Source organism: Phyllostomus hastatus, unplaced genomic scaffold (assembly GCF_019186645.2).
Source record: "Phyllostomus hastatus isolate PE091 unplaced genomic scaffold, TTU_PhHast_1.1 phas_contig_86, whole genome shotgun sequence".
NCBI classification, from domain to species: Eukaryota; Metazoa; Chordata; class Mammalia; order Chiroptera; family Phyllostomidae; genus Phyllostomus; species Phyllostomus hastatus.
The window spans coordinates 44,810,796-44,836,004 of NW_025333977.1; the positions used below are offsets into that span (position 1 = coordinate 44,810,796).

Genomic DNA, 25,209 nt, shown 5'->3' on the forward strand with positions numbered 1-25,209 from the left:
TGCAGAATGAATGGACTTGTCTTGGAGAATCAGTTTACTATCTTTATAAATATTAATACAAAGAGCATGAGACCATTTTCCAGGATTTATGAACTGAAGAGCACAATTCATCCTTTCAAAAGTTATGAAATCTATGCCTTGGATGTAATTTTAATGTCAAGGGAAAAGGGACCTGCCCCTTTTGAACACAGCAGACTTCAATATGTTAAATTCCATGGGTTCAAGGGTTGCAACCTCCAACACAGAAAGTTGTACCAGTAATGAAACCTCCTTTGAGTGACACTGTGTAACTTATCTGCCAGGCAAATGCTTTAGCAGAGACTATGAACTGTCGGCCAGAAATCTAGTCCCAAGGTTGTGTAGTTGATTCAGACAACTTTGATCTGTTGCTGCTTATTCCACATTTTATTTTTTTATTTAAATTATTTTAATTGTTGCTCAATTACAGTTGTCTGTATTTTCTCCCCACCCCTCCCCTCTACCCCTTCCAGACCCGCCTCCCTCCCTTGCTTCCACCCTCCCCCTGGGTTTTGTTCATGTGTCCTTTAACTAGAACATAATCGACAAAAGAAAAAAGCAAACAAAATATAACCAGAGTCATTGAAATTAAGAAAAATCTACTACTATTCCACATATTACAAAGACACTAAAATATTTCCCACACTCCTAAGCAAAGAGCAGAAATAGTAAAGCTAACGACCAGGACAAAACAGCAGGGGTTGAGTTAATATATTCCTGCTAATTTCCTACAAACCACAAAGAAGAGCTGCCCTGGGGCAGAGGCTACCTGGAGACAGAGGAGGAAGCCACGCCCCTGAGAAAAGTATAAGGGCAAGGTGCCTAAAATAAGGTGACTTTTACTTCTCCATTGTTATCTTTTTGAAGAAGTCTGCCTACCTAAAGGAATGAGAATAAATGAATTTGGGATACACAATTAAAAGCAGCATGGGCAATCACAAAATAAAAGGAAATACATTCACTATAAAAAGAATGGGTTCTGGTTGTACAACAGTGATAGTGCAAGGTGCTCTAACCCGAGTCTGCAGTGCTAAAGTCTGTTGAATCCTGACTAGATTTGTTACAACCTCTGCTATTCCCCTATACCTCTCTCATACAACTTACCTCATACCTCTCCCTCACCAATGTGCAAACAAAATGGGATAGTTTAAATGGCCATTTAATTATTGTGCATAATTTAAAAGTTCACGATTTAGTGTTCTAATGAAACATAATGCCATATAGGCCTCCCCTCCAATTTTTTTCAAATAAAAGTGGACCTGATAAAGTGTGGTATGGCTGAAAGGGAAACAGGAGAGGAAAAAAGTTGTAACTGTCACTCATCACATACAGCGAAGCATTTGCTTCTTCCACTTCACATTTCCATGAACACATAATACTTTTCAGAAGGGAACTTTTCTGTTATATCTATCTACCTTGCATCCATCCTCACAGTCTTGAGAGTTTTATGGCATCTACTTTGGCAACTCAGAATCCTCACCCACAACTTGCTGGTTCTCCATATTGTTCAATAAGCTGAAGTTGCCATATAAGAGATTACTTGAAAACTGAATCAGTATATTAATGGAGTTGTAAAATTAAATGTAGGTGATCTGATATCTACAACTATAGATATCTGCTACAGGATTACTACAAGACTCCAAAAAACTGGAGCTTTATTGTTCATTTTGGATTGTAAACTGTCATAAACTTTATGTAAGAGAAATGGGGTTTTTTTGAGTATATCCCATAAAACAGCAGAAGCATTCTAGCATTCACTGTACCAAGTCAGAAGATTTAAAAACATATGTTTATATATACACATGACTGATTTGTTTCCTTTGCCAGCCACTCTTCGTAACTTAATTTGTTGGACCAGGAGATAATGCAGAAAGCGATGTTCTTTCCCAGCCCTTTCTCCCAGACATCCAGCTGACTCTCCCTTGGAGATACTGATGATATTGCTCCTACGTTGGTTCAAGAAGTATGTTAATACATGTAAAAACAAATACTTTATACTCTATACCCATTTTTGCATGTTTTTAAAAATATTTACATATCTTTGAGATATTTTCAACTAAAACCCAGCTGCATCACATTCCATTAGATGGATGAGGCATAATTTAACCACCATAATAATGACAGATATTTACATTGTTTCTAATCCAATGCTGTACTTTGGTTTAATTTTATTATTTAAATATTTTATTGTTTATGCTATTACACTTGTCCCAATTTTTGCCCTTTGCCTCCCTCCACCCAGCCTGCCTCCCACTCCCAGTCAATCCACACACTGTTGTCCATGTTCATGGGTTATTCATACGTGTTCTTTAAAAGGTGAATCCCTTCACCTGCTTTCAACCAGTCCCCACCTCTCCCTTCCCTCTTACAGCTGTCAGTCTGTTCCCAAGCCTCTGGTTCTATTTTGCTCATTAGTTTATTTTGCTCATTAGATTCGTCTTATAAGTGAGATCATATGGTATTTGTCTTTCACCAACTGGCTTATTTCACTTAGCATGATAGTCTTCAGTTCTATCCATGCTGTAGGAAAACAGTTCCTTCTTTTTCTGCTGCATAGTATTCCATTTTGTAAATGTACCACCATGTTTTTATCCACTCATCTACTGGTGGGCACTTAGGTTGTTTCCACATCTTGGCTATTATAAATAGTGCTACTATGAACATAGGGGCGTATATATTCTTTTGGTGTTTTGGGGTTCTGATATCAAAAAATGGGCAAAGAACCTAAATAGACTCTTATCCAAGGAGGACATACTGATGACCCATACACATATGAAAAACTGCTCAACATCACTAGCCATCAGAGACATGCAAATTAAAACCACAGTGAGATATCATCTCACATCTGCCAAAATGGCTATCATCAATAAATCAACAAACAACAAGTACTGGAAAGGGTGTGGAGAAAATGGGAACCCTTTTGCACTGTTGGTGGGAATGCAGACTGGTGCAGCCACTGTGGAAAGTAGTATGGAGATACCTCAAAAAATTAAAGATCGAACTGCTTTTTTTTTTTTTTTTTAGTTCTCTTCCATTTTTTTTAAGATTTTATTTACTTATTTTTAGAAAGAGAATAAGGGAGACAGAGGAGAGAAACATCGATGTGTGAGAGAAACATCCACTGCTTGCCTCTGGCCTGCAACCCAGGCATGTGCCCTGACTGAGAATTGAATCACCAACCTTTTGGTTCTCAGGCTGACACTCAATGCACTGTGCCACACCAGCCAGGGCTGTAACTGCCTTTTGACCCAGTGATCCCAATGCTGTACTTAAAAAAACAAAAACAAAAACCCTACAACAGATAATGAGATATATATGTATGACTGCATTTGTAGAATAAATTGCAAGTACATGTTCTGAGTCAAATATTTTCCTCCCATTTACAATTTATCTTTGACTTTGTTTTGGCTACATGATTTCTGCCAGGCAGAATTTCTTTTTCTATCATCATTGTTCTAATGGCATTGTGTTTATCAACTATTAACTCTTACTTTTCTAGGTTTTGTATTATACTTTATAAAGGTCTTCCACATGCTGCAATTATAAAATGTCATACATAATAATTAATTGCTATAATATAATAAATATTATTCCATATTTTCTAGTACTTTTAGTTTTTCTACATTTATATTTTATCATATGGTTGATATTCAATAAATAAAATGATAAACTGATGAGAATTTATCTCATATTATTCCAAACAAAGAAAGCCTTAGGTTCTGTTCTGAATTACTAAAGCCTATGACAAATTAACATGTTAATGTTTTAATGAGAAATATTATTTATTTCAACTATGATTGCAAGGTGATTTTTTAAAAGACAGAATAGGCCAAAAGTATGCAACATATATTTGTATAAATTAAACAAATTCTGAAAATTAACAGGAGCACAATACTGTCCCACAATTTGTTTTTCTATGTAAAATTAGCTTTATAACAATATTTTGATTGGACATAAAAGCCCATATCAAAGGTTATCTATGTGCTCCCATCTGCTTCACTGACAAAAACTCCTCTGAAACGTAATAAGCTCTGATCCAATCAGCTTCCTGTTGTATAAGTGCCTGATTTTCCTGCCTTCTTATTTCTTCTCTCAGTTTTGAATAGTGACCTCCTTAAATTCTGCACCAGGTCATATGTGAAAAGACATACATGAATGATTCTCACTGGCAAGTCACTGTTGGACAAGTCTGGCCTGCATCTGATTTACTTCTGAAGATTACAAGTCTTGAAGGTCAGCAGCAACAGCAGCAGAAGTCAACATAATTGACCTTGGACCTTATTTCATGCAAAACAATGTAAATCCTAAACACGTTAACTTTTCTAAGTTTTGCAAGTGCAATACAAAGCTATTAGAAAAATTTGAGTAAAAGGATGACATAATAATTGCTAAAATACTACTACTACTATTATTAATATCTACCATGTAGCTACAATTAACTTATTTAATCCAAGTACAACTATTCCAACTATACACTTATGTTGCCCAAAATTAAATAGCCTATAAATGTCAGAGCCTAGATTTGAACCCAGAAAACCTGGCTCCAGAATCTGAACTCGTTACTGCTTTACAAATACTGTGACCCATGGTGTGACTAGAGTTTAACAGAATTACTCTGGTTTCTATGACTGGAAGTGCTCAAGGGTAAAATGAGGAAGCCTGGTGGGAAGTGATTACAACAATAATCTCAACTGGAAGCAATGGTGATGTGGAGCATTTGTTTGGTTTGGATCTGCATGAAGGTAGACTAAACAAACTGATTGACAGATTTAGATGCGGGGTTTGAGAAAAAAGAGTGAAGATGAATTCCAAAATATTTAAGAAGACTATAAAAGATTAGCCTGCTTCACAGGAAAAATGGTGAGATGTTTTTAATCAAAAGGATTCACTGGGACCTTCTAGATGATAAGACGTCTCAATGTCATATTCCCTGTCCTGAAGCAGTCCCTGATAGTTAGAGTCCCTGCAACTATCAAAGAACCTGATGTAGATTAAGTATTTTATCACTGTGCATAAGACAGGGTAATGACCAAGCTCATCTTAAAATAGAAACCTCCTCTGTGCCTTGTAATACTTCATTTAGATTTGCACTGGTTTTAGCAGAAATCGATATGTAGGGGTGTTTTTCTTTTTCTTTTTTAAAAACCTATTTGTAGAATAAGCAAGCCATAGTTGCACATTCCTATCACTTTAATAACAACTAAATGCAATCACCTTAAGTCATGAGCAAAAACGTGTTACAGCACTGGAATGTGTACATTGAAAAGCAACTGGGGAAAAGAGATATCAGTAGTCAGTAATGAACACTGTTGGAGGAAGGCCACTGTGAAAAAGTCGATCCCTCCCTCCCACTCTCTCCCCATCTCTAGCTGCAACAGTACAGAAATGAATAGTTCACCGACTGCTTCCTCAAGGAGAATAAAAACATAGCAAGTCATTAAGTCATCATAAACACAATACATATTTAAAACAGATATTTATAAAATAGCTCTTTTGAAAGTGATCTAATCTCAGCAGTTTAAATCCACATGGGGCAGGATGCTCCACTGCACTGGGTCAGGCTGTATCTGGACAAGTCAGCAGCTCACTCAGGGAACCTGTGTAACAGGAACCAGGTATCCTGGTGGGAAAGCTCAGCCAGTGTCACATGGGGCCAGATGCTGTGTAAATCCTCAAAAGTCCAAGGTCTCAAGAAGCCTCTGCACTCCAGAGCCAAAAGAGGAGACATCCCTGCTACTGGAAGGGATCCTGGCATTACTCATCAGAGAACTGATCCCCGGGGAGTCTGATTCCACTGTGACCTGGAAGGAGGGCTAAGTAAGCATTCAGTATTTTCTCAGTATGGATGACTCCAACACTCCCCACTGGCTCTTAGTTCCAGACTTTTTCAAAGTAAATGAAAATTCACAATAACGTCATACATCCATATATTGTTGAAAATATAGGTACCTCAAAGAACTGGAATTAAATTATACTATTTAGGTGTAGTTTTTCATAAATATACAGTATGACTTAAAAGAATATAAGAATATAAGAAATATAAGAATAAAAAAAATTCTTAAATTCAAACTATTTTGTTAGCACTTTTTATGCATGGAGCATTCCTGTCAGTTAAACACTGAGCCTCTGATCTTCCTCTTAACACTTTTTAATAAAAATCATTCTATAAAATACTATAATTAAGCAAAGACTACCAAACAAACATAACCTCTTCCTGATGTTTTATGACCCTTACTTACTGTTCTTTCCAGTGATACCACAGTTCCCCCAAACGCCCCTAACTCTAGAGAGCTATTTATCTTAGGAAGTGGCCCAAGAAAGAATGCTTTTTCACATGCTGTTTCTAATCTTTAATTTCCTGGAATCCATTCTGGTGTCTGAGTGTCAATATTCCTGCTTCTCCTATTTCTGCCCCCTTAAAATTTTTATATTATGTCCAGAGAGGTAGAAAACTCATTTGTTCAAACTGTGTATTAAATAAATGCAGTAAATGGTTTTCTTATCTTTAATAATAAGAAATATAAAGAAACAGATGTTTAGATAAATTACAAAAAGTACAAATTTAACGGTTAAAATTAAAACTGCTACATTTCATAAATTCGCCAATTATAAAATGATCACTACTACATGAAGTAGTTAGAAATTATTCTTGTATCTTAACTGTATACGCTCCCCACATGCAATTTACAAAAGAAGATCGATCAAAAGAAGATTAGGGAGATTCTAGTTTTCACTGAAAGAAAAGTCAGGCTGATGCAGTGAAAACTATCTCAGGCTTCCATGGTATTTGGTGAAAAATCATGTTGCTTTGATAATTATGAGAATGGCATGAAAAAAATTCCAAAACTCCTGGGAAAAGCAATATACAAACACACACACACACACATAACCTACCTACAAATTCTTCCGCCCAAATTAAACAAGTAGTGTTTGAACAGGAGAGAAGCCCCTAGACATAAATTCCATACTCTCCTTTCACTAGCATAATACTTTGGGGCCCTACATGACACTAAAGAGTTTTTTTTTTCTCCTATGCTCACTTGAGGACATTTTTTCAGTGCTTTTTCAGAGAGAGGAAGGGAGAAAGAGAAAAAACTGATGCAAGAAAGAAGTGAGAGAAGCACCAGCTGGTTGCCTCCCATATGCTCCCCAGACCTGGGATCGAAGACACCTGCACTGGGAACACATCCCCAACCTACGGTACGCGCCCTGACCGCGCCCTGACCGCGCCCTGACCGCGCCCTGACCGCGCCCTGACCGGAAATCAAACCCACAACCTTTCGATTACAAGAGGATGATCCAACCCTGCCACATGGGCCAGGGCCTAAAGAGCTTTTAAAAATACTGATGCCTAGGACCCACCTTACTCGGACCAAACTAATCATTCAGAATTGTGTTTCTGTATTTTCCATTTCAGGGAGGCAGATCACTGTGGTCAGACAGAAACGCTCGTGCAGCACACGGTAGCACCGAGGCAGGGGTACCTGGCAATGTCAGCCTGTGAAAGAGAAAAGGAGTCCCCAGCCTCAGGAGAAGTTTATATTCCTGAACTAATAATCCTCACTGGCTTCCATTTTCATTTCTTCAATAAATAGTTACTGACTGTTCTCGGGGAATCAGGGTCTGTGTGAAATGTTATAGAGGTTTAATGGTAAAAATGTAGGACAATGTAAATAAACTCCAGAACCTAATGCACCCCCAATTCCCAGATGACACATAGTAAGAATTCAATAAATATTTTGGGAAGGAAGGAAAGCACTCAATAAATACTTTTGGAAGAATCAATCACTGTCTTCATTGATCTTGTAATACAGCGGTGGCGGGTGGCAAAAAGTAAGCAAATAACTGCATGAACAGGTAAGTGGAAATTGTGGTGAATGCCAACAATAAATTCAAAGCAAGAAGGAGATGAGGGATTTTAACAGAAAAATCTGTTTTAAACTGAAAAGTTAGGGAAGAAGTCAGGAATTCCCATTAACACTAGGACCTGAAGGAAAGATAAGTTCAGATGAAGAAATGTGCTATTTGTATAAGGGGATGGAATTAAGTGTAGTCCAGTAATACTGATGTCTCAGGGGCCCTCTTTTTCCCAGTTATTCTTTTTTTTTCCCCATTTCTGTCCCTAGAGAGTTAGAGGATTGGAACAAATGTCCCTTTCTGTACCATTGACCAAACGTTCCTGTCAAAAAAGCAATTAACAAGCCCTGGCTGGCGTAGCTCAGTGGATTGAGCGCGGGCTGCGAACCAAAGTGTCACAGGTTCGATTCCCAGCCAGGGTACATGCCTGGGTTAAAGGCCATAACCCCCAGCAACCGAACATTGATGTTTCTCTCTCTCTCTCTCTCTCTCTCTCCCCCCCTCCCTTCCCTCTCTAAAATTAAATAAATTAAATATTTTTAAAAAAGCAATTAACAAGTTACAGTTTAGCACAATGTCTATCCTACTTTTCAAAAAGATGAAGAAAATACATATCCATTTGCAAGTAACTCTAAATCAGCCACAACTGAAGCCACTATCTACTGCTACTTATTGTCCTTTATTTAAAAAAACTAATTGTTCTATCAGATTTTTGTAGCCTAAATCAATGTGTGTACAGTATTTTCTTTTTTCAGCAAACAGAAAATTATGTAATTCAACAAATTACTGTTTGAGTCAATTAGCAAAACATCCAGTGTCCAATTCATTCACTGTCCAGCTGTATCAAACAATACCCTCCTGATTCTTCCCTATTTTTTCCTGCCAATTCATTTCCAGTGTCTTTTTCCAGTTTTTCTTCCTCCATCTGCTCCAGAAAATTAAGTAGCACTTCATAAGAATCACCCCAAACTTTGTTTTCCAACTGTAGGGTAGCTGCATTTTAGAATCACCCAAAACTTTGTTTTCCAACTGTAGGGTAGCTGCATTTTTATGCAAAGTATGGTCAGTAAAAATGCTATAAAACCCAAACCTCTAATGTTGTAATGTTCAATGGGAACGTTCTTCCCACTGAACAAAATCGAAACCAAAGAAGACAGGAGTAGCTTCCAGGCACATAAATCTCCCAGTGTGGCCTTTAAACATGATTTAAGGCTAATACATAATAAACAGTAAAAGCTAAATTCAAAACAAAGCTTTTAATTAATAATATACTGCATCAAATATAAGAGAAAGCCACCATCAGCACATTCCGATCCGTTAAATCAAACATGCTGATGCCTTGGTGCAAACAGCCAACAGGGACTCGTGGCAGCAGCCTTGACCTTATGGTCATGAAGCCAGATTCCCCCATCTGTTCCCCCCTCTCCTGGGTTTGGTCGTATGACAATCTCTGTAAACTTAAAAATCTGCTTCAAGCTGCTCTGTAATTTTTCATCACTTAAACATTTTCCATTCTCTCCCACACTCACAGCTCAGCAAACACAGAAGCTGCTTTGGCCTCCTTCCCACAGGCCTGTTTACAGCACTAGCACTCTACTACATAAATACTTGGATAACAACATTACAGACATAAACATACTAAAACTGTTAATAATGGCAATTATTAAAGTAACTGTAAAAGTGTCACCAAAGTCTCTTAAGAAACATGCAATCCATGTAAAACAAGAGTGAAAATAGGGAGAATGGCAGGTAGAGTGTATTCGTAACTGATGCACTTAGGCAAATTTAAACTATTAATATGAAAGTGTTTAACTCCTCTGTTCCTCTCACATTTCCCATCCAAATTCTCTCAGCATTACAGAATCCAGCCTTACCTAACCACCTTCTCTGTGACTGGCCCCACCACCTCCTCCCTGCACTACCGGAGTGGCCTCCCTGCATTGAGCCCTGCCCACTTCCCTTTGCCCTTTGCAGTGCCACCACTGTGACACATCTACACTCTAGCAGCTAAGCAGCTGCATGCACACAGCCACCAGAAAAGGGTCTAAACATAGAATGGGGCAGAAATCCAGCCTTCCTCCATTCAGAGGAGGTAACATTCTAATTCACCCAGATCTTGTCTCTTTTTTCCTCAGAATAGTCCAATGGTTTCCTTCTTGTTCTCAAATTCCAAGTCATTACCATAGTCTCCAAATCCCTCGGAGATCTGGACCTGACTGTCATCCTATTCTCTTCCACCACCGGCCCTTCTCTACCCCTACCTCAAGCTCCAGGGTCTCATCAAGCACATCCTGGGCTCAAGGCATTTCCACTGGTGACCCCTGCTTACTGCCCATAACGCTCTTTCTTCTCCCAGCAACAAGCCCTCCTTTCAAATCTCTGTTCATAGGTAACCAGTACGGAAAGCCTCCCTTGGAAACAGTACCTCAAACAACCTTTCCGATCTCAGCACTCTCACCCCTAATCCTATTTTATTTTTCTTCTTAGTACTTATATCTACAGAGTTCATCTATTGGTCGTCCTTTTTCACTCCTCTGGAACGTATGCTCGATTGCCATGAATGTGCAAGTTGCAGAAGAAAGAACAGTGGCCAAAAAGATGCTTTTTATTTTGACAAATGAATGAATCACTATGTATTTAAGAAATAAAAAAGGAGGGTAAAGAGAATTAAATCTTATTTCCCCCTAAAAATTAGAAGAGATTTTTTTTTAAAGCAATGCTGCTGAGATCATATAATAGACTACTCGGTACCCGATGGGTGGAGCAACTTGATAATATGTAACAGAAGATACTAGAGTTCATACCCTTTGATTTCTGTATTTTGTTTCTGGGACCCATTTGGTAAAAATGAAAACCAAACTCATTTTGAAGAAGATCCTTATATTTTGTTGGTACAAAATAGTGCTATATTCCAATAGTAGGATAATGGTTACACAAATTATGGTATAATAATCCAATGACAAATATGAACAGGTTACTTAAAAATCATGACATGAAGAGTATGTGAAGCCATGACAAAATACTTACAATATAGTGTTTTCTGAATAAGGTAGAATACAAATTATTTCTCTGTGCTTATCAGTAGGTATAGTATGCATCCTGGTTTTATAAAGAAAACATACAAAGCTACATGAACACATGAAAAAATGCTACTGCAATGCTTTACACTGTTTACTAATGATACTGAAATCAGGGACAAATTTAATTTATTCTTCTTAAATGTCTTCACTTTTAGTTATTACAAGTATTTTCTTATAACCAAAAATATAATTTTTAAATAAAGATATACCATCTTCATAACATCTATTCTATTTGAGTACTTAACTGATTCTTAATGATGCCCCAACATTCTTGCAAGAGACCTGTTATTTCTTATTATAGCATTCAGAATGATTTACAGATGAAAAACATTATCAGAAAGAGCTAAACTGACTGCATACTGGGCACATTATCTTATTGGGTACACGTCATCAAAAGAAAGCAAAGATCTGTTAAAACTACATATGCATATTAATCTAACCCATCCATTCCCAATCTAGTTGCGTTTATTCATTTTAATATTGAAGTATACGTACTTATCACATGCACTTGTCACCAACAATAAGCAAAATAAACATAATTTAAAAATAAATAGTCCTGGCTGGTGTGGCTCAGTGGACTGACCACCAACCTGAGAACCACGGCGTTGCTACTTAGATTCTCAAGCAGGGCACATCCCTGGGTTGCGGGCCAGGTCCCCAGTGGGGGTGCTTAAGAGGCAACCACACATTGATTCTCTCCCTCTCTTTCTCCCTCCCTTCTCCTCTCTCTAAAAATAAATAAATTATTATATAAATAAATAAATGCCACATGTGGCTGGGAAGAGCCTAGAAAATTCAAATAAAATGAACCAGCATTTGCATGTCCCAATTCCAAATAATTTTGAGAAAGACCAATATTCTAAATCTAATGCAAGATACCTTTCTGAAGATTTGCTCAGCAGTTTTGGCCACAAACTTAATTATAGTTTCTGCTATGGGCAAAGAAACTACAAAGGTAAAAAAAGAATTACATGAAAAGAAAACTTTCAGCCCCGACTGGGTAGCTCAGGTGGTTAAAGAGTCATCCTGTTGTGCTAAGGTTGTGGGTTCAATCCCCAGTCATGGCACATACAAAAATCAACCAATGAATGTGTGAATAAGTAGAACAATAAACCAATGTTTCTCTCTCTCCATCTCTTTCCTTTTCTCTCTCATTTTAGATACTATGTTCCATCTGCAGCTGGTTGACTCCATGGATTCAAAACCTAGGGATATGGAGGGCCAACTTATTCTCCAGAATTCATTGACAGTCTATACTTTTCTCCCCATCATCAATCAAGACACAAGAATTAATTCCATATACTCTTGGTTTCACTTTAGAATAATGCTAATTAGAAGTATACTGTTTAAAACAGTAGCACTTACTGAGCAATTTCTGTTTGCAGACCCTGTGCTAAGCTTTTTACTAGAATTGTCGTATTTAACCCTCCAATCAACTCTCAGAGGCAATCATCATCATAAAGAAACTATAATTCAGACAGGATAAGTAACTTGCTCCAAGGAGATCAGCAAATAACTGTTAGAGTTGGGATTTAGATTCAGGCTGGGTGATTCCAAAACCCCATCCCCTTAACCACTGCCCTGCACTGTCTCCCACGGAGCTCTTTCCTAATCAGCACACAAGCCGTTTATGAGCTTCTAGCCTTTATATAAGTCATGCACTCCAGGAAGCCAGCGAAGCTCACACAGACCTTTAATTCACAGTTAGAAGTTTCTAGCTCCTTTCCTGTATAGAGAGTCCCCTCTGGCTCCATCTGTAACAGAAAGCAAACACTCTTTTCTATACCATCTCTGCAGTTGCCCTAAAGTCTGAAGAGCAAAGTAGTATCTTCCTCAATTTCTTAGGAATATATTCAGGATAAAAGTGGGATCAATACAGCTTTCCAGATAATTCAAAGCACAATGGACTTGCACCTAAACTTAAAACACCAAGTGATGCAAAGTGAACCTCTTCTACCATGGAGCACATCCAGGGTTGGCATCACAGTCAGAGTCCATATTTATAAACCTCTGCTGATCACCAAGGCAACAAGCTAATCCCTTCAACCAGGTGAAAGCAAATCCAGTACCACACACTGTCTCAGTGTGCACATCCTGCCAGAGTCAACACACGCTGGACACAGGCTGAGAGTCACAGTACGGCAGGAATGACTGGGACATACTATTGATTATAGTTATGAAATGCTATGCCATCAGTTACTAACCCTGATTGATAAATCCCTAGCATGAGCTACTTAAAATGTTTTTCTGCTTGGGGCATGTCAATTTCACATGCGTAAAGTTCCCCTTTGCCAGCATTTGCAGCAGTGGCTACTAGTTCAGGTTTTCCTGAATTAATTGTCTGAACACATTTAGATCACAAATTTTATAATTTTCTAACAAGCTTATAAGCAATTTCACCCCAATCCCCATTTATCTTCTACCCTATCACCTCTTCAAACTGAATAAAATTCATTTTCAAAAGGATTTTTTACAATTCAAGTATGCTTGAAACTAATTTAAATGTGGACTTTTCTGAACTTATTAAGAAAAATTTATATTTTGCAACTACAAGAATTTCAACCCATTTATAGAAAAGGAGATGTAAGTGCTATTTACATTCATTTCTTAAGTTTATGTGTGTGGTTTAAAGTAAGCTTCTTAGTTTATCTTTTACCTCAAACTGAAAAAAATCTTAGCTATCCATTCAGCCCTAGAGGGTGACCACCACCCCCCTCACCCCCACCACCCCGCCACCGCCACGGTGCTGCTGGCTGCTGCTGGCTGTGGGGAAACAGAACCTTTCCCTGACTGGGTACGGAGAAGGGGCGCTTGGCTGCTCAGAACTGCACACCCATGATAAGGCCCTCAGGTGTAAACCTGAGAGACATAAAAACATCAACTACTTTTTGTTAAATAGTAATACAATGGTAAAAAACACACTTCCAAAAAATAAATTTTTCTTTAGCATTACTTACTCTACAGGAGAAATCACTGCTAACATTAACTTGCTTATTCAAGATATCACAGTTCATCTCCAAAAACAACACCCAGACTAAATGGTTCTGTGATTTCTAGTAGTCTTATACTTGTAAAAGTAACAACAGTTTATATTTTCAAAATTAAGCCACCCTCTTCCTCCTCCAATTGTATTATTTGAACTGCTTTCTTCATTTTACACACCTCTGCAAACAGCAGGGAAAAAATAAAAGCCAGGAGAAGGGGAAAGGCAGTGGGCACCACCAGCTCCTCCAAGAGCTGGGTCTAACTAAGACGGTATCACTCACGAGATGTGTCCCATTCTAGAAACACAAGCACTGGCGGAAACAATGCCACTGAGACAACACGGAGCAGGACATCAGAAAAAAGTGCCAATCAAAAGGCATTTCAACTCTCTGCTCTGTTCTTAAGGCCAAACAGTAATCTCCATGCTAGACACATTTGCTTGCACACACACTCATATACACACACACAAATGCTGCTTCTCTCCAATAAACTGATTTCATTTACCATGTCCCTAATTTACTAAATGTGACCACATTTTAAAGACATTTAATATAAGTAAAAGGTAAACCTATGAGATTTGATAACATTTTCAGAAACAATTTGGAGGAAGGACTAATTTTTTTATTGTTGCAGATTCATGTAAAAAATGATTTTAATTTCTAAAGAGTTACCAGCATCATTTTTGTTAACCAATATGACTTAGACAGTCAGGACAGAAACAAGAGAAATATAAATTTATTTCTTTAAGTTTATAATGTTTAAATGTACTAAGGAGTGCATGACTCCTCACAGAAAACAGAAAATAGCTTTGTGTAAACACCAGACTGTTTTCTCCTGTCATATTAGAACACTGGAATAATTTTAAATGTAAATTTAATTCTAGTTATTCTTGGCCTTACTTTCCTACCTCTAAATCAAAAGCTAATTAGGAACAAAGGAATACCAAAGTCTGCCCAAGTCCAGCTCTTGGAAGAATAACTAGAATATTAAAATATGAAAGAACTTTGTAGCTGCACTGCCTTTGACCTAACAAATTTATCAACAGGAAGTTTACTTAAGGCCTCTTTCCTCATGCCTGCAGCACATTATCTCTGCTACACATCCTAACACTTAGAATTCGAGGAACATCAAAGAACAGAGCTATGCAGATCATAAACTACAAAGAAGTCCGGAGAGACAAGGCGGTAACTGGCTGAAGGCTGGTGAGTGGAAGGGGGCTGGGCCTCAGACCCAGGTCTCCTGATGCGCAGAGGTCGGTGCTCCTCCCCCAGTGCTCGGCTGCTCCCCACAAGGGTCCCTCAGGCTCGTTCAGCTTTACATACTAGTGATTTCCCCTGTAAGCATCTCAGTTACAGTTTCCATGTGGAGCAGAAACTGGGCCTGGAGTGGTTTTTATTTGTCCTCTTTTGTTTTCCTATTTATCCTCCACGTAAGGCAATTCAGAACACGGACTAGTCATTAAATCAACACTTGCTGAACTACATTTTGAAATATTGTTACACTTCAGAGTATTACACAATGGAAATTATTCTTAGTACATATTTGTATCCAAGAAGTTAGGGCACTGTCAGTTACCTTTAGAGAGTAAATGGATTGTCAGCGAATTTTTGAAGTTTAACTAATGAAATAAATGTAGATTTATGAAAGTATAAAAATTCATGATAGTGAATGTAAATTACAGCTCAAAACCAAGAATTAAAGCAATACCAACAGGCTTATAAGCAAAAATACATAACAACAGCTTTCACCCACAAAACAAAACATTGTCTAATAGCTAGGGATATGCTGACAGGTCCCCACCAAAAGTATACAAACATCTAGTTCCCCTATGTCTAAGAAAACACTGTCAGGTTTCTCCTCCACTACTTACACACAATATTTCTGACAACAACACGGGTTGTTTCTTTTTCCCCAACACTGACCAGTTCTCCCACACTACTTGGGTGTCCTGCAATTCAATTCAATTCAACCAGAGTTAGTGCAGACCCCACAGGTTAAGGTCTCAGTCCCACAAAACTGCTCCTACTTCAAATGCCAATCACAAGTAGCAGGTCCTCAGTTATCCACAGCTTCTGTAAGACTTGGTTACAAATCAGAGATTCTCAAGAGCCCTTCTTCAGGTTCAATAATTAGCTGGAGAGGCTCACCAGGAGCCAGGAACAGTTTACTTACTATTAACTGTTTTATTACAAAGAATATTTTAAAAGATACAAATGAATAGCTATATGAAGAGATACATAGAGATCTGAAAGAGTCCTGAGTGCAGGAGCTTTTGACCCCATGGAGTTGGGGTGCACTATGCTCCTAGATTACAATTGCATTCAACACCCCAGAAGCTCTACATAACCCATACGTCATATATTTCTATAGAGGCTTCATCATGAGGGCATCAACAACTATTAACCTATTTTCTAACCCCTCTCCCTCTTCAGAAGATGGTGGGTAGGGCTGAAAGTTCCAAGCATCTAATGTTTCTAGTAAGCAATCCCCCTCCAAGAGCCTACCAACAGATGTCTCATTAGAACAAAACATGCTCCTATCACCCAAGAAATCACAAGGGTATCAGCCTGACCAGTGGGGATCAGTTGGTTGAACATCAACCCACAAAGTGAAAGGTCGCCCGTTTGATTCCTGGTCAGGGCACTTGATTCCTGGTCAGGAAGTCCAGTTCCCATGGACTTCCCAACACTAAGCCTGAATAAAGTGCTGTCTGTGTAAAAGAAAGTGGTGGGACATGAGGAGTGGGATGGAAGAAGGGGGGGAGAAAAGCTGAGCAGGACACAGAATCCATGAACTCCCCAGGATGCCAGATAGGCAGGTCTCTGTCTAAAGTCAGAGGAAAGTAAGAACTCTGTGTCCCTACTTTGTAAGCCTGTTCGTTTCTTTGCTTTGGTGGTTTTCCAGTTGCAAGGTTTTTGTTTTGCCCTTGGTTACCTAGTAAAGTCACTGTTTTAAAAATTCCAAACCTGTTTAAAGTAAATGAAGAAGAAAAGGAGAATTGTCCTTCTCTAGACATGGCTAACAGGAATTTCAGAAGGTCTGGACCAGAAGGGCACTCTGGTCACAGTTGTGGCACCGACTGCCGGCCAGGAAAGACCCAGCAAGGCTCGAGCAGGAGAGAGACGGCCTCTGAAGACAAGGAGCCTCAGAGCTGACTGGAAAATCCTGTCAAGGGACTGGGTTGCCCTCTGCGTAACAGCTCTTTAAGACCTCCCAGGTGATTGAATCGGGGCATTTTAGCCTGCCTCCAGATTGTTAGGTACCTTCTTAGTTTTTAAGAAATTATTTAAATTCTGTATTTGCTGAACTTTTTCTGAGATGCTAAAAGGGTTGCTGGTGTTTAGTACACTGCTAGAAGCAGGAAGAAAATGATTACATGTTTAAAGAACTAGTTAGAGAATACATTTAAAATACCTAAAAGTAACTGGCTCCCTTCTTAGCCCAGCATATTGCACCTGTAATTAGCACCCAAAGGCCGCATGAAAATTTGGCTTCAAACCTGCAAAACAGACCAGTCAATGCTGGCACCTTGCTGATGGGACACAGGCTCTGTGTTGAGTGGGGGCTGGCGGTCACTGGAATTAAGAAGTATAACTTCTGGGACATTTCCTGAACAGTGTCCCAGAATTAGAAACCCAAAAGCGCCAGGATTCTGCAAACGTCTTCCACTTGCTGCCGTGCCTGCAGAGGTGAAGCTGTGTGGCAAGATCTCCTTAGAGATTCAATATCTCCTTGGGGCCCTTGAGTGTCTGGGACTGACGGGAGGGTACTGGTGAGAGTGATAAAATGGCATGTGTTTGCAAGTCCCTTAGTGCCGTAAGATTCTTTACCAAATGGTGTCCATAGCACAGAGGGGCAGAACCACAGCACTTACATCAGAAGCAAACCCTCTGTTTCTCTCAGGAAGGAACTTTAAATCATAATAGAGGTAATCAGAAAAAACAATTGCTTTTACAATTTTGAGAATGTAACCCTAAAGAAAATGAGCAGAACAGCCACTAATGTAATAAACACCAGGATGTCTTACGCATAGAAAAATAAAAGCAATACTACAATCAACATGACAATCAAATGAAATTTAATTTTAACTGTGGCCCACTTTGGAATCTCAACCATGTTTGTTACAAACACTTTTGTTGACCATTTAGCCCCTCATTTTAACTCTAAAATGTCCTCCAAAACGCTTATTTGAATGTAAAGTTTATATAGTATGCTTACAGTAAAAAGCACGTTCATTAAATTACACTGAAATTTAAATGTGAGGGTTTTTTCTCATTTCTAGTGAAAACTTTGATTATAAATACAGCGGTAAATATGAGCCCGGGGAGACGCCATGCACCCAGGATCCGGAGCAGCACGGAGGCGGTGAGTAATAGCTCTTCAAGTCTGCAGTAAAAATGGCCTCCAATAAAACTGCATTGCGAAAAATGGGAAAGAAACAGAATGGGAAGAGTAAAAAAGCTGAAGAGGCAAAGCCTGAAGAATTTGTAGTGGAAAAAGTATTGGACCAACGAGTAGTGAATGGGAAGGTGGAGTATTTCCTGAAGTGGAAGGGACTCACTGATGCTGACGATACTTGGGCACCTGAAGAAAATTTAGATTGTCCAGAGTTAATTGAAGCATTGCTTCATTCTCAAATGGCTGATAAAGAGAAAGATGATACAAAAAGAAAGTCTTTATGTGACAGTGAATCCGGTGATAGCAAATCAAAGAAGAAAAGAGATGCTGCTGATAAACCCAGAGGCTTTGCCAGAGGTCTTGATCCTGACGAATAATTGGTGCTGCAGCCAGCAGTGGAGAGTGAATGTTGCTCATGACACGGAAAGACTCAGATGAGGCAGATTTGGTGCTGGCAAGAGAGGCAAATATGAAGGGTCCTCAAATTGTAAGACGAAGCCCAAAGTAATTGTTTATGTTGCTTTATATATATATGTATATATAAGCCTGGCTCTTGGATTTTTTTATTTATTAGCATGAAGAAATAACTACATTATAATAAAAATCAAGTCTGATAAAAAAATATAGATGAGCCCGGCTGAAAGAGAGGGGATAATCAGACACAGCAGACAACGCCTGTCTTTATGATGACGGAAGTGTCTGGGTCTCTCAGAAACTGGCACAGAAACGGTTACTTCCTTGTCAGAAGAGTAAAGGTCAAAAAGAACATTAACGGAAAAGATTTCACTGTTGACTGTGCTTGAAATAAAAGCAAAGATTGTCTGCTAACTATTTAAAGTTTTCTCCCTAATTAGCCCTGACTGCTGTGGCTGGGTTGGGCGTCCTCCCGCAAAGCTAAAGGTCACCAGGGATTCCCTTCTAGGATCACGTGCCTGGGTTGCAGGCCAGTCCCCAGCTGGGGTCCAAGCAAGAGGCAGCCGACCCAGGCTTCTCTCACACATCGATGTTCCTCTCCCTTGCTCCCTCATTTTCATCCTCCCTTCCCCTCTCTGAAAATAAGTAAAATCTTTTCAAAAAGTAATAAAATGATAAAGTTTTCTCCCTAATTAGACATTTAATTCTAAGCCTACACAAACAAAACTTTGGAGCAAATTTCTTGTAGCAAAATAGAAACAGTAACTAAAGTATATTTCTAACCTAACAAATCAAGCATTTTTCTCACTTAATTGCATCTCCTTTCAGAAATAAATCTAAGGAGATATATCCATATTTCAATGGGAATAAAAAATGATTGTTATTGTCCCAAAACTGCTACAATATGTTACTAATAAAATTAAGGCCTGAAAAATATTTATTAATCAATCTAATAATTAAATACGTAAATGTAGCAACCTGAATTGGATTTTTTAAATTAAGATTTACATTTGAAAACAAATTTCCCTCTCTAACACACAAAAGAAAATATGTAATGAAAATCTTTCCTCTAGATAGAAAAATAACATACCTCTGCTCTTTGACTTTTGTTTTAAAGTTGCCATGAATGGGAAACCTTGAAAGTTATTTGAAGTCACTGTGTTTTTTCATTATAAACAGCATTTTTTTGAAGGGGCATTCTTGTGACCCAGTTACGAGGATAGCGATCAGTTTTGTACTGCTAGACCATCCTCAGTAGCAGGACCACAAACTCAGGGGAAATAGACAGGCCTTAAGCTGGTAAGTAGTGTGAAGGCAACACCGTGACCACCGCTTACCATTCTACTGTTCGGGGTAACTATTTCTTGGCTAAAATCTCAAGAGCTCTAAAAATCAGTTCTTTTATTTCAGTAAGCACACAGCACATGCAAACTAGTAAAATATAATAGAAAAAATCTGTCACGTCAAAAGCAACCAATTTCTCAGTTTAGCATAATTTATAGCAAACGTTGAAGAATAAAAATACTCATTGATAAATGTGCTAAAAATTTCTTCCCAGGAACCTAGCCACAAATGTATAACCCAGTTACTAGATCAAATTTCTAGAACACACACAAGCTCTGAAGATGAAATACGCATCTCCTTTCCAAATGGCCATCAGAATGTTTTGTTCATTTTTTATCACAAGTACATTATTCACACCAAAGTACATGTCTACTTAGCAGTAAGCTCTGTGTTTGAAATGTTGTAACACAGAAGCTCTATATTTGAATTCAAAGGTCTAAAATGAAAAACAGACCTCTGCAAAAGGTACAACTTCACCAGGGATAACTACAGTTAACACTGCTGCATGATATACAGAAAAGCTGTTGAGAGAGTTAATCCTAAGAGCTCTCACCACAATGAGAAAATGTTTTCCTTTTTTTTTTTTCTTTTCTTTCTTTTCCTTTTGTCCTATCTATATGAGAACATAGATGTGAGCTGAACCTAATGTGGCAATCATTTCACACTACGTGTAAATCAAATCATCAGGCTGTGTACCTTACACTTTAAAAAATAAATCAATTAATAAAAGGCATGTCAAATGCCCAGGGCCAGCTGCTACTGCCCAGAGTCCGGCTCTTTCCAAAGGAGCAGCAGAGGTGCATGAGCCACAGCTTAAATGGGAATGTTATATCTTATGGCAGCGATTGGCAAAATTTTTCTGTACAGGGCCAGAGAGTAAACAATTTCAACTCTGAAGGTCATGCGGTCCCTGAAACTACTCAACTCTGCATTGTATCACCAAAGCAACCACAGCCAATATGTAAATGAATAAACGTGGCTGTAAGCCAATAAAACTTTATGGACCCTGAAAACTGAATTTCACATAATTTTCACATAACATAATATATTAGTTTTCTTTTGCTATTTTTTCAGCTATTTAAAAATGTAAAAACTGCCCTGGCTGGATAGCTCAGTTGGTTAAGAGTGCCATTAAGACACGCCAAGGTGTGGGTGCAGTCCAGGTCAGGGTACATACAAGAATCAACCAACGGCCCTCGCTGGTGTGGCTCCGGGGGTTGAATGTGCGAGCCTGCAAACTGAGGGGACACCAGTTCAGTTCCCTGTCAGGACACATGCCTGGGTTGCAGGCCAGGTCCCTGGTTGGTGGCCTGCAAGAAGCAGCTGATGGGTGTTTCTCTCGCACATGGATGTTTCTTCCCCTCTCTTCCTCCCTCCTTTCCTGTTTCTAAAAAACATAAATAAAGTCTTTTAAAGAATCAACCAATGAATGCATAAATAAGTGGAGCAAGTCGATATTTCTCTCTCTCTCTCTTCCTCTCCCTCTAAAATCAATAAACAAACTTCAAAAAAAAATGTAAAAACCATCAGCAGGAATGACCTGGGGGCCACAGTTTGTCTAAAATTTGTGCCTATCTCCCCACCCCTGACCATTTACATAAAGTTACAAAGTTTGTGCTTTCTCTTTTAGCAATACATTCTTTTTGCTTCTTTAGGTCTCAAATGACCAGTCTGTTTCTTTCCCATAGGTCCTAAAAGTGCAACAGAACAATGAAGAGGTCAAGAAAGATAAGGAGCACGGCTGGAAGAAAGGGCACAAACGCCTCTGGAGTAGCTTTGCAGCTATGTGATCTTCTGCAAGTTACGTAACCATTCCAAATCTCATTTCACCATGTATAAAAAGAGGATCATGGTATCCAACCACTGGAAGGCATTTCTGAAGGTGACTCAGAAATGAGCAAGAAAGGTAGAACGAAAACTAAAACATGGAGTGTTTGCTCCAGGAGTGCATATACTAAAACTGGAACAGAGAAGATTAATATGGTCCCTGTGCAAAGTTGAGACACAAATTTGTCAAGTATTCTGTATTTTCAAGCAAAATGTGTGTGTGTGTGTGTGTGTGTAAAACACACCATGGGAAAGAGTTGCCAACTACAGTTCAGAAACAAGGCCTTACCTGATGCTTCACTGTGAATTGCTAGATCATGGTAGTGTATAGGTCCCCAGGATAGAGAAAGAAAGCTCAGTGAACTTAATTAAAATCCTGGGAAAAGGAGCAGCTAGCAATCTCACTGACTGCATGCCACTTTTCATGTTTCTCTGAGTGGGTCAAAAACTCAAGAAAAATAAATTGAGACTCTTCTTTGTGTCCAAAAAACAGGGAAGGTACTGTGAAGAGCACAAGACGAATAAGACTCAGTCCTTCCTTCAAAGAATTTATAATTTATTAAACATAAACATCTATTATACAAAGCAGTTACGATTTGTATAAACCAACTGCCTCAAGAAGTTCAAAAGAGAGCCAAACAAAAGATAGTAAGAGGAAGAATTTCCTAGGAGCTAAATTTAAACAGAATTTCAAGAACAGGCACACAAAGAAATTTGAGAGCACAGTTGTCCCTCAAATCTGCAGGGAATTAGTTCCAGAACCCTCACAGACACCACAATCTGGGGATGCTCAAATCCCTTACATAGAATGGTGTGCGGCAATGTATGCAAACTATTTCCAAAAATTTGAAAATAAAATCAGTCTTTTCTTGTGAAACAAACAAAAAAATGTATGCAGTCAGCCCTCTGCATCCCTGCATTCCCACCTGCAGATCAAAAACAGTTTTCAGTCCACAGTCAGTTGATTCTGAGCATGCGGAACCCTTGGATATAGAACCCGTGGATATGGAGGGCTGACTGTACTATAGGATTGTAGGACACGGGGATTCTTAATGCCACTAGACGTTACTTAATTGTTCTCCAAAGATGTTGTCCTCTCAACAACAGTCCGAAAGTTCTCATCCTTACAACACTTAGTATAGCCAGAGTTCATTTTAAAATGCTTTAGCCAATATGATGGCTAGAAAAGGGTATCTCGCTTTAATTTTCATTTTCTATCCTAACATTGTCCAGAGCTGTTTCATATGTCTGTGTTTTTACTATGAAGTAAAAGGCACAATCTGTTTAAGGATAATAAGATGTGTGTGACTGGAGCCCAAGACAGAGAAAGTGCATGAAGGACAAACTCTCTCTTCCTTCCAGAGGTTTCTCCAGAACCTTGCTCTTTCTCTCCACCCCATAAATTGCCGGTTTACATCAGCAGATAGGGACAAACCTCTCCTTTTCTCCTTGAATGTGCCAGAGTAAATTAAAGAGTTTGTAAATGAACATGGCTGAAAAATACTGGTCTTGACAGAAACATCTGAAACCATTTCCTCCATTTTTGCCCAGAACTTGGTTTCTGCCCAATTTATATTATAAAATAGTCAAGGTGCCTTAGAAAACACACAAAAATGTTGATTCTGGTCTGGAGACCTGGTTGCAAATGCCTGGCAGGAATATAGCCACTCTTCTCCTCTCATCCGAAGGGTAGAAAAGTGCAGGAAAGATAAACCAAGGTATGAACCTGATTTTTTTGATACTCATTTAGGAGGGTGTTGCCACGAAAGCTCCCATGGGGATATAATTTTACGGTAAAATTCCTGTAAATAATTTTAGGAGAAAAATTATTGCTTTTTTCCAGAATCTCTTTTAGATTTTTTCCATGCTAAGAACAAAGTGGCAACCAAAAAGAAATGAAAACAGTATGCAGCAGAATCCTCAGTGAATATAACAAAAAGCAATGTTCTCAATTCTGGTCAATACATAGCATCAAAGTTAGGAAAGAACTATATTCCGAATTCTCATTAATGTGATTCAACAAGCACATTCCCCACTACAGCAGAAAAAAAGAAAATCACTATAAATATTTGCTTTCAAAAAAGAGTTGCTATTATCATTCTAATAATACTATAAGCTACATTGCTTCAAATACACATAGATTTGCCTCTTCCAGTCATTTTCAACCCCTCAGGGCATATCTGGCCAATTTTCATTTTAAGACAGTTTTTGTTCTCATACCTGGAGGATGGTGCTCCTAGCATGTTAGTGGGTTGAGGCCAAAGGTGCTGCTAAACACTTCCAATGCATAAGACAGCCCCACAACAAAGAATTATTTGGCCAAAATGTCAACAGTACCAAGAAACTTGAAAACTACTTTTGATATATTTGGTCAGTCACAACACCTTCTCCATATACTGCACAAATCCTTTTTTGTGTTTTTACCTTTCTTGGAATAATAAAGCATAATACACCAAAAATGTTGCATGGCTTCTTCCATCTTCAATATTAAAATGGCTGCGCAAAAATTCACCAATTTTGATTGTCTTCTTTAAATGCAGGCCAGTGTGACAGCTGTCACAATAAGGACCTAACAAAATTGTTTCGAATGAAGTTAAAGACAACTAAGCAACTAAGCTGACTCTAGTCAGCTACTAGAATAACTGACTTTTTGGCCAACCCAACACATAAATAAAAATTTCCAATTTAGTAGTTTTCACTTGAAATATTTTAGGGAGAAAGAATATAGTGCAGGATTCCTGCCATGTTATCAAACAGTGTTCCAACTATATTTATTAGCTTATCACAACTACCTACATAAAATTCATAATCAAACTGGCTACTGCTGGTTCCACCTATTACAAATTAATATTTTCCCTGCATTTTGGTGATAACTGATTTCCCCATGCCTACTCACCAAAAGCAACTAGTCCTCAGATTTCAGCAGTAGGTTTTACATAGTCATTTTCTAAGGAAATCATTCACATCTGAAATTCCCTTTCCTGATGTTACAGCCCATTAAAACTTGATTGTTCAGCTCCATGAAACTCAAAAGCCAAAGAGGGGAGGGAAAGATGATTTGGACTGTAAACTTAAAGGCAGTAAGGAAGAAATGCCTCCTATAAAAAGTAAAGGGTGTTGGTGATTAAGTGACATAAAATAGACAAAGGCTGAAGAGGTTCCTCTAAAAGTGCAAAGCTATCAGAGGTTACTTTATTTCCCACTAAGATGCCTTGGGTCTTTGGAAAATAAAGTCATTTTTCTGGTGAATTTTTTTTAAAGTCTCCATTTCTAAGTTTGTGGAAGG

General features: G+C 38.5%; 1 protein-coding gene, 1 non-coding gene and 1 pseudogene across 4 annotated transcripts in view; 2 read left to right on the forward strand and 1 right to left on the reverse strand.

Moving 5' to 3' along the window:
* The window catches only part of PLOD2 (procollagen-lysine,2-oxoglutarate 5-dioxygenase 2), a 90,556-nt gene that overhangs the window by 63,543 nt on the left and 1,804 nt on the right, over positions 1–25,209 (reverse strand). The window lies entirely within an intron of this gene.
* LOC123826893 lies at positions 18,328–18,846 on the forward strand (annotated as a pseudogene).
* LOC123827602 lies at positions 22,027–22,128 on the forward strand. Its single transcript, XR_006787262.1, has one exon. It is a non-coding gene; the product is annotated as a U6 spliceosomal RNA (small nuclear RNA).